Here is a 12,374-nt window from a genome sequence, read left to right on the forward strand (position 1 = left end):
ATTTAAATATTATAATTATATTAAACGCGTTTAATTTAGATATATATATCTCTTTTATTTACCTCTTAAAGCTTCTACTAACGTTCTTAAGTTATTTCTTAACGAATTTATTATTACTAATAATCGAGGCCGTAAGCGAGTTTAATAGCTATTTATTATTATTTATAAACGCGTTAAAAGATTCTTAAAAAGAGCTTAAACGAATATATTCTCTTCTATATACTTCTCTTAAGTTAGCGATAGATAAATTAAACTAATATTTAAATATTATAGTTATATTAAACGCGTTTAAAATCGAATAATAATCCTTTTATCTATTTATATAATTATTCTTCTTTTATTATTTTATTAATTCTATTAATTCTACTAATTCTATTAATTTCATTAATATAAATATATTTACTCTCGATATTCTTATACTTAATTAAATAAGAGAAGAATCTATAATAGACGAATATAGAGAATACTATAAAGAATATTATAAAGATAGTTATTAGTAATAGTAATATAATAGATCTACTCTTTATAATCTTATATTAATTTACTTAGCTAGTATAAGAGAAGTTAATATAATAGACGAATATAAAGAATATTATAAAGAAATTAAGTAGTAATAAAGCTCTTAATACTAAAAATACGACTTAGCTCTCTAAGATTTCATATTATATACTCTTTATAATTTTATATTAAATTATTACTTAGTAAGTAAAGAATACTACTATAATTTAGTCTATTATTCTTACTATATTAAGAAATAAGAGAAGAAACTATAATAGATAAATATAAAGAATACTATGAAGAATACTATAAAGAATACTACGGAGAAATTAAGTAGTAATAAAACTCTTAGTACTAAGAATACGGCTTAGCTCTTTAAGATTTCATATTATATACTCTTCACGATTCTATATTAAATTATTATTTAATAAGCGAAGAATACTACTATAATTTAGTCTATTATCTCTACTATATTAAGAAGTAAGAGAAGAAATTATAATAAATAAATATAGAGAATACTATAGAGAATACTATAAAGAATACTACGAAGAAATTAAGTAATAATAAGACTATTATTATTAAGAACACGGCTTAGCTCTTTAAGATCTCACGTTATATACTCTTTACGATTTCATATTAAATTATTATTTAGTAAGCGGAGAATACTACTATAACTTAATCTATTATTCTTATTATATTAATATAATATATTACTATAATAATATTATAAGAGAAGAATCTACTATTATAGTTAATTGAATCTTTATAGAAGAAATATCGAACGATATATATTTGGATAAATTGAAATCGTTCGATATTTATAGCTATTTCATTATTCGAAAGATTTTACTACGATAGAAGATATTATGAAATTCACATCACTAATTAACACGTTGTCTTTATTTCTTTTCGATATTTTAATACTTCTTATTATAAGAATATAGTCTTTCTCTATTTTTTATAGACAATTATTACGAATTAATTCTCTATACTTAATATACCTTTCTAATTAAGCCTTAGCGCGCCTCTCTCCGTACATATATATCTATATATTATATAGATTAAATTAATTTTATAGTAGTGAAAGTAGGTTAAAAACGCGATTAGAGCTCGATTTAACTTAGAGCTAGGGCTAAAATTCGATTTAACTTAGAAAAATCCAACTCCATAAATTTAATTCATGGATCTTTACTTGTTTTTTTTATAATATTATTAAAATATAAGTCTACTAGAATAATAATTAGAATTAAAAATTATTTATTACTTATTTATTATATCTTATCTAATTTACTTAAAAGTTTACTTCTATTTTAATAATAATATATTAATATACTTAGCTTTATACTTTTTAATAATTATAATATAATTAATAATTAAAATATCGATTTTCTTTATTTTCTTAATTAATTTTTTTTTAAATATAAATATATTTATTTACTATTACGATTTCTTAATATTTTATTTTAATTAAATTTATTCTTCGCTTTTCGTTTTAGTTAAAAATCTAATCGCTATATAATTAATCTATATTAAAACTTTTTAATATTATTATTATTATTAATATTTATTATTTATTATAATAAATTATTAAATTTAATCTTTTTTATTTTAATTATTATAAAAAGATAAATTAATAGATATATATAAAGAAATTAAAGAATTTATATAAATATCTATAAATATTAAGCTATTTTTAATTTTAATTAAAGTTTATTTTATTAAAAAATATGTTAATTCTAATAAATATCGATGTTAGAAATAAAGAGAATATATATTATATACTATTTTAAATATATTATTATAGAGTTTAATTTAAAGAATAATTATTTTTATAAAAATAGTAAGACTTAAAGAAAAGAAAATAAAAATAAAATATATAAAAATTTTAATAAGTTATAATAATTTAGTATTAATTAAATTAGATAAAGATAATTACTTATTAACTCGCTCTTTTAAATCTTTTATCTTTTAATTTATATAGATTATAATAATAATTATAATTATTATAAAAGTAGCTAAAATTACGCTACGTAATAAGGCGAGAAACCTTAACGAAGTTCTAAGGGGGGTCGAGGTTAGAATAGGATTTCGAGACGAGATTTCGAGAAAACTCGAACCTTCGACCTCGCCTCGATTCGAAGTTAAGATTTCGAGATATATTTTATTAATTCGATAAACTCTAAATATCTCTAAGCGATCTCTCTAAATTTTAATATTATATAATAGAAATAGAGTAAAATAGAGTATAAAATATAATATTATAATCTAAATTAGAGTATAAGATATAGATATTTAAAAAGATACTTAGAATATATATAAGATTATATTTATAAGATATTAGAGGGGAGTATTATAAGAATAACGATCTTAAGCTAATCTAATTAATAGACTTAACGAAGTAACGAAGTATCCTTATTATCTCGATAGGAAAATACTATCTTAACCTTACTCTATCCTATTAAAATCTCGACCCGAAGCGAGATAGTATTAAATATTCAAAATCTTACTCTATCTCGCTCTATTACGTAGCGTAGCTAAAATTATATTAGATAATAATATTTACGCTATATAACGAAGCGAGAAATCTCGACGAGGTTTTAAGAAAGATTAGAGTTAGAGTGAGATTTTAAATCGAGATTTCGAGAAAGCTTAAAATCTCGATCTCGTCTTAACTCGAAGTTAAAGTTTTAAGATATATCTTATTAATTTAATAAATCTTAAATATCTCTAAATAATCTTTTTAAATTTTAATATTATATAATAAAAATAAAATAAAATAGAATATAGAATATAATATCGTAATTTAAATTAGAGTATAAGATATAAATATTTAAAAAGATATTTAGAATATATATAAGATTATATTTATAAGATATTAGAGAGAGATATTATAAAGATAATAGTTTTAAATTAATCTAATTAATAGACTTAATAAAAGAATAAGATATCTTTATTATCTCGATAGAAAAATATTATTCTAATTTTATCTTATTTTATTAAAACTCTAACTCGAAATAAGATAGTATTAGATATCTAAAATCTCGCTTTACTTCGCTTTATTATATAGCGTAATAATATTTAATAAATTTAATTTATTTAAATTTAAATTTTTAAAATTAAAGAGAAAGTATTTTATTAATATTTAATTTAAGTTAAATAATATAAAGTAATTTAAAAATTTAATATACGCGATTATATTACGTAATAGAGTAGAGTAAAATAAGATTTTAGATATTTAATATTACTTTACTTTGAGTTAAGATTTTAACGAAGTAAGATTAAATTAAGATAAAATTTTTCTATCGAGATAATAAAGATATCTTATTATCTCGCTAAGTCTATTAATTAAATTAAATTAAAATTATTACTCTTATAATATTTCTATAATATCTCTCTAATATCTTATAAATATAATCTTATATATATTCTAAATATCTTTTTAAATATTTATATCTTATATTCTAATTTAGATTATAATATTATATTCTATAATCTATTTTATTATAATTTTTAATATATAATATTAAATTTTAAAGGAATTACTTAGAGATATTTAAGGTTTATTAAAATAATAAAATATATTTTAAAACCTCGCTTTCGAGTCGAGGCGAGGTTAAGGTTTCGAGGAAACTCGAAACTCTAATTCGAAACCTCACTTCGACTCTAACCCCTCTCGGAAACCTCGTCAGGGTCCCTCGCCCCGTTGCGCAGCGTATACGCGATAGATATCTAAGCTTTTCTTCCCCTCTTCTTTCTCTCTAAGACTTTCTTTTTTATATTAATTTTTCTTATTATTAAACTATCTTCTTTATATATTAGACTTCTATTTAAATAATCTAATATTATTATAATAATATAATTATTAAGTTATATATTTATTTTTTATTTTTTAATAACTTTAAATTAATATATAGATAAATCGCGCGAAGAGCTTAATTTATATATACTTAATTTATTATTAATAGCTCTTCGAAAAATCTAATACTATTTTAAAATATTAAATATAATATTAAAATAAAGATTTTATTAGATATTATTATCGCTTTAATCGTTATTACTATCGCTTTAATAAATATTATCTTTATTTTAATAGTATTAAAGCGTCGATAAAAATTAGATAATATATTTTTTTAATTATTATTATACTTATTATATATAACTAACGTAAGCTATAACTTAAGCTTTACGCGAGATTTATTATTATTAAAAATCGATTAATTTTATAATTTTAAAGTTTTTCTTCTAATATCTAATTTATTAAATTATATTAAATTAAAATCTATTAAAGCGCTATTATATTTAAAGATTCGCTTTTAAAGTATTATATAAGATAATAGAAATCTTTCTAATTTATTAGTTTAAGAGTAAGTTTTTTATTATTACACTTTATAATTAATTTTAATAATCTCTATTTAAATAAATATTTATTTTTATATAATATATAAAAAGCGAGTTATATTATAAAAAAAGAATTTAAATCTTATAATAATTTTAATTAAGTCGTTTAGATTAAAAAAAAGAATATATTTATCTTTATATAATTTAGATATTAAATTAAATAAATATTATAAATATAATTATAAGATATAATTATATATTATTAATTACTCTAATAAATATAAAAAGTATAAAAGAAATAAAATTATATAATTAAATACTTATAAACTTTTCTCTTCTAAATATTTATTTTAATTTAAAATTTAATCGCTATTTAATTAAAAAAAAGATAAGATATAAAAAGTATATAAAAGTATATTTAATAATTCTAGAATAAATTAATAATATCTATAATAATAATTAGAATTAAGAATTAAATATATTTAAATAAGAGATAACTTCGCGTTATTTATATAATAGTAAAAATATAAATTAAAATTAAAATATTAATTTAAATAATATAGCTTTTATAATAGATTTTTTATTATTATATATTAAATTAATTATATATTAATAAAAATTTATAATTTTATCTTTTAAATATAATTATATTTACTATTTTAAGATTTTTATAATAGCTTAATATTTATTAGCTAGCGTATTAATATTATTATATTTAAACTATAATAAAGCTTATTATTAAATTCTATATTAAATTTTTTAATAATTTAAAAAATAAAGTTTACTTAATTATTAGCGCGTATAATAAAATTATTTTTAATACTTATATTTTATTTAATTTTAATATTATTTATATTTTTATAATCTAAATTTTTATCTTTATTTATATATATAATAATTTACGCGAAAAGCGAAACTCTAGACTTTCTCTAAACTACGCTCGCGTATTTTTTTTATATAATATTATTAAAATATAAGTTTACTAGAATAATAACTAGAATTAGAAATTACTTATTACTTATTTATTATATTTTATCTAATTTACTTAAAAGTTTATTTCTATTTTAATTATAATATATTAATATATTTAATTTTATACTTATTATAGATTATAGTATAATTAATAATTTAAATTTTTTTTTTATTAGTTTCTTTTTAAATATAAATATATTTATTTACTATCGCGATCTCTTAATATTTTTACTTTTACTAAATTTATTCTTCGCTTTTTATTTTAATTAAGAGTTTAATTACTATTTAATTAATTTATATTAAAACTCTCTAATATTATTATTATTATTAATATTTATTATTTATTATAATAAATTATTAGATTTAATATCTTCTATTTTAATTATTATAAAAAGATAAATTAATAGATATATATAAAGAAATTAAAGAGTTTATATAAATATTTATAGATATTAAACTATACTTAATTTTAATTAATATTTTTTTTATTAAAAAGTATATTAATTCTAATAAGTATCGAAGTTAGAAATAAAGAGAATATATATTATATACTATTTTAATTATAGAGTTTAAATTAAAGAATAATTATTTATATATATAAAATAAAATTAAAATAAAATACGCGAAAATATTAATAAGTTATAATAGTTTTATTTTAATTAAATTAAATAAAGATAGTTATTTATTAACTCGCTTTTTTAAATATCTTATTTTTTAATCTATATAGACTATAATTATAATATAAATATTATAAAAATAAATAAAGTTATATTAGATAATAGCGCTTAATAAATATAATTCGCTTAAATTTAAATCTTTAAAATTAAAGAGAAAATATATTATTTATTAATACTTAAATTAAGTTTACGCTGCGCAACGGGGCGGGGGACCCCGACGGGGTTCCGGGGGGGGTCGGGGTCGGGGTGGGGTTTCGGGTCGGGGTTTCGAGGAAGCTCGAAACCCCGACCCCGCCCCGACCCGGAGCCGGGGTTTCGGGGTATACCCCGTTGACCCGGTGGACCCTGAGTACCCCTAAGCGACCTCTCTAAATTTTGATATTTTGTATTAAGAAGTATAGTAAAATAGAGTATAGAATACGATATCGTAGTTTAAATTAGAGTAAGATATGGGTGCTTAGAAAGATAATAAGATATGTGAGAAGAGAAACGTTATAGGGGCGCTACGGGGGATATTATAGGGGCGTTATCGAGGCAATAGCCCCGAGCTAACCTAATTAAACGCTTAGCCGAGATAACGGAGTGCCCTCGTTACCTCGATGGAAAAATACCACCCCGACTCGACTTTATCTCGTTGAAACCCTATCTCGAAGCGGGGTGGTATTAGATATTTAAAACCTCGTCTTATTTCACTCCGTTACGTAGCGTAATTAAGTTAGATAATATAAAATAATTTAAATATTTAATATACGTAATAGATATCTAAGCTTTCTCTTCTCTCTAAAACTTTTTTTTATATTAACTCTTCTTATTATAAGATTATCTTCTTTATATATTAAATTTTTATTAAAATAGTCTAATATTATTATAATAATATTTAAAGTATAATATAGATATTAAATTATATATTTATTTTTTATTTATTAATAACTTTAAGTTAATATATAGATAAATCGCGCGAAGAGCTTAATTTATATATATTTAATTTATTATTAATAGCTCTTCGAAAAAATTAATTTTATTCTAGATTATATATAATAATAATTTATTTAAAAGTATTATAATTAAGTATTTATTAGATATTATTATTATTTTAATAAATATTATTATTACTTTAATAGATATTATCTTTATTTTAATAATATTAAAGTATAAAAAAAAGTAGATAATATATTTTAATAATTATTATTATTATTATTATTTATAATTAACGCGAGCTATAGCTTAAGCTTTATATAAAATTTATCGCTATTAGTTTTTATTTAATTTTATAATTTTAAAGCTTTTCTTTTAATATGTAGTTTATAAGATTTTATATTATATATATACTATATTATTTAACTATTATCTTTAAAGATTCGCTTTTAAAAGATAATTTTATATTTTTATAATAAATAAGATATAAAATAAAATAATTAATAGAATTTAATCTTTTATTTATTAGCTAATAATAAATCTTATAATTTAAATATCTAAATATATTTAAAATTATAATTATAATTATCTTTATAATTATAATTAATATAAATTAAAATTATTTATTAATATATAATTTTTTTTTAAAATTTTATATAAGCGTAATTAAAGATTAATATTTTTCTTTTAAGCGTTAAACGCTTAGCGAGAAGTATTAAAAGATTTATATCTAGATATTTAATAACTATATATTAGAATTTATCTATTTTAAATTTTAGATATAAATATTTTTACTTTTAAATAAAATAAAGAAGCTATAGATTTAAAATTAAATATTATTAAAAATTACTTACTATTTTTTATCGTATTTTAGCTATTTATAATTATTAATATACTCGCTAATAAGAAAAATATACTATTACTATATAAATTTATTCGTAATATTAATAATAACTATAGAAATTAAAGCTATTAAATATAGAGATATCTATTAATAAAAAAGATATATTATTATTATACGAATTTAATTATAATATTAATAGTAATTATAGAAATTAAAGCTATTAAATCTAGAAATACTCGTTAATAAGAAAGACGTATTATTATTATATAAATTTAGTTATAATATTAATAATAACTATAAAAATTAAAATTATTAAATATAGAGATACTCGCTAATAAGAAAGACGTATTATTATTATATAAATTTAATCGCGATACTAGTAGTAATTATAAAAATTAAAATTATCGAATATAGAGATATTCGCTAATAAGAAAGACGTATTATTACTATATAAATTTAATCGCGATATTAATAATAACTATAGAAGTTAAAGCTATTAAATATAGAGATATAATCTTTAATTTAATATAGATTCTAGAATAAAAAGTCTCTTTTATTAAAGTAATAATATTTTTATAAATATATATCTATATTTAATTTAATTTAAGAAATTTTATTTTATAAATATAAAATATATAAAGTTATTAGATTAAGTATAATAGCTAAATATTATTAATTAAGTATAATAAATAGAATAATAATTAAAATATCTTATTCTTAATTTAGAATAATTTTTCTTTTATTTATTATATATTTTCTTTTTATAAAAACTATATTTAAACTTTAATAATATTATATTATTACTTATAAGTTTATATTTTATTATAATTATCTAAAAAGCTATATATCTTTTAATTATAAAGTAATTTTTTTTATATAAAATATATATAATTAAGTTGCTAGATATTAGTTAATTATTTTTTTTATTTATAATTATTAAAATTACTTATTAATTTTATCTCTATAATTTTTTAAAATATAATTAATATAGAAATTTAAATTTAAAGCGAATTAATCGAATTTAGAGCTATATAAATTAAGATCTTCTTTATTATTTAAATAAATACGATTTAAAAAATAATTAAATTCGTTAATCTTTATAATTCGCGAATTTTCTTTAATATATAAGCTTTAAAGTTTAATTAATAATAATATAATTAATATATATAATTAATTTACTATTCGATTTAGATATATATAATTAATATAATTACGCACTTTTCTTATTTATAGCTATACTTCTTAAACTTCGTATATAACTTTTTAATTTTTATCTTCGCGAAGTTTTATTTTTATTTTACTTTAATAATTTAAATAAATCTAAATTAATAGTTAATAAATTATTAAGAATTTTCTAAATTTTCGCGATTATCGAGTTAATAGCTTTAATAGATAATAATATTATATATTAATAAATTATAATTAATATTATAATTAATTATTATATTAAGAGATATATCGCTATTAGATATATACTTACTTTATAAAAATAATATTATTAATTTAATTTAATTATAAAATATAAAGAAAATAATTTTATTTTCTTTAGATATAAATAATATTATAATAAATAGATATATTATAATATAAATATTATAATAATAAAAAGAATTTTTAAAAAAGAAGAGAATAGATTAGAAAAGAATAATATTAAATATTTATTATTAAACTAACTAATATTATATAACTAAAATCTTATTAAAATAAAATATTATTTAAAAATAAATTAAATTTAAATATTAATTAAAAAGCTAATTAGAAAAAGAGATTAATTATTTTTTATTAATATATATCGTAGACCTATATATAAGCGCTTCTTTTTATATTTTAAATATATTTTAAATATTTATAATTATATATATATACTCTCTTTTATATTCTATATATTTTAATATTTTTTATATATATAATATATCTATTAAAGATAATCTTATTAATCTTATTAATTTCTATTTAATTTTATATTTATTAGTTATAAAAAAAACTCTTTATTTTAATATTATAACTTTATTAATTCATTATTCTTAAATATTAAATTATTTATAATTTATAATTAATTTACTTACTCTCTTCTCTTCTTCTATTATAAAAATAAGAGAAAATATTATTTCTTTTTTATCTTTATCTATAATAAATTTATTATCATTTTTATAAAACTAAAAATATTAATTTAAAGACGAAGTCTTTTAATTAAAAGCGAAAAATATAATACTTTAATAATTTAATATTCGAATAAAAGATATTATAATATTATTTAAATAAGAGAGAGATATATTAATAAGAAAGATTTAAAATTTAAAAATAGTTTTAGCGCGATAAAAGATTTAATTTCTATATATAAAAGATTTAGATACTAATTAATTTAGCTAATTAAATTATTAAAGTATTTAAATTAAATTTTAATTCTATATTAATATCTAATAAAATTAATTTAATAATTTTAAAATATTAATATACGCTTTTATTAATATAGTTAATAATTAAAATATTAATTAAAAAGATTTAATTTTTAATCTTAATATTTAGAATAATATAGCGATAAATAAATAATATTAAAGTAAATTAAGTATATATTATATTAAATAGAAAAGCGTTAATAGCTAGATTAATTAGAGATTTAAATTAAATAAATTAAATACTAATTCTATATTAATATTATTATATATTTTTAAATATATAATTATTAATTATAATATTAATTAGAAAAAGTTAATCTTTAATTTAAAATATTAAAAATAATATAGCGATATAAGTTTCTATTATAGTAAGAAGATAGAATTTATATATTAAATATTAATCTTATTTTATTTCTAATATTTTATTTATTTATATATCTCTTTTAATTTCTTTTTAAATATCTTAATTTTAAAATATTATTTAAATCTTTATTTAGCGTAAATTTAGCTTTTTTAATTAACGATATTTAGTATAAAATATTAATAAGTATATTTTAATATAAAGATAATAATAAATCTTATTTTCTTTTTAATATTAATAATAAAAAATAAAAAATAATATAGATTATATAGAATTAATTTAAACTTAATAATAATTATTAGCCTATTTATTAAAGTTTAAAAATTAAGAAATTTTAAAAGTAAATATAATTTAACGAATATATACTTATTAATTTTAAAAAGTTATATATTATTTATTATTATTATAATAAGATTCTAATTTATTTATTTATAGATTATAAAATAAGTAATATAATTAGTATATATAAAAGAATAAGATAGAGATAAACTAGAAAACCTTGAATTTATATATGCAGTTAATTATAAATTTATTAGATCTACGCTTTTTAATTAAATACCGCGAATAAACAAATTAGCGTTCGCAACTATTAAAAATCTTTTCTTCTACTTTTAACCCCCCAATAACTTTACTATTTTCTATTAAAAGTTTAAGATTTCTTTTTTAAATTATAGCCCTTAACTTACGCTTCTCAAAAATAAAAAAATTCTAAAATTTAATCTTATAATTATTAAAGCGCAAGGAATTTAAATATCGCTTACTAAAGTTCGCTCGACAGCCGGATAGCTCTAATCAAAAAATAGGTACACATTATTTGATTTTAGAATAACTTTTTTGTTTTCTATTAAAAAGTTTTAATTTTTTTTTCTAAATTATAGAATAAAACATGGGCTTTCAAATGAAAAAAGAATTATGAGATTTAGTTTTATAAATATTTTAAGATAAAGAGTTTAAATTTTGAAAAAGATCGCTTATTAAATTTACTCGACAGCTCTAATTAAAAGAAATAATTATAAATTTAATTTATAGACCTTTACTCGTAATATATATTAAGTTTAAGAGATATATTAAGAAATCTAATTTAAGTAATTTATAATAAATAAATTTAATCGATAATTATAGAAATTAGATATATTTCTAAATTAAACGATATAGATTATTAATAAATAAAATAGTAAATAAAAATCTAACTTACTATTTACTCTAGAAAAAATAATATTAAAATTCTTTTATAATATTAAAAGATTAAAAACTTATACGCGAAGATTTCTTAAAATAATTTTATTATTAAATTATAAATATCGATATTTTATTTATAATCGCTAATAATTCTAAAATATTATAACTTTTATATTATCTTAATTCTAATATAT

The sequence above is a fragment of the Letharia lupina genome (genome assembly GCF_014066315.1).
Source record: "Letharia lupina isolate WasteWater1 chromosome Unknown contig_8, whole genome shotgun sequence".
NCBI lineage: Eukaryota > Fungi > Ascomycota > Lecanoromycetes > Lecanorales > Parmeliaceae > Letharia > Letharia lupina.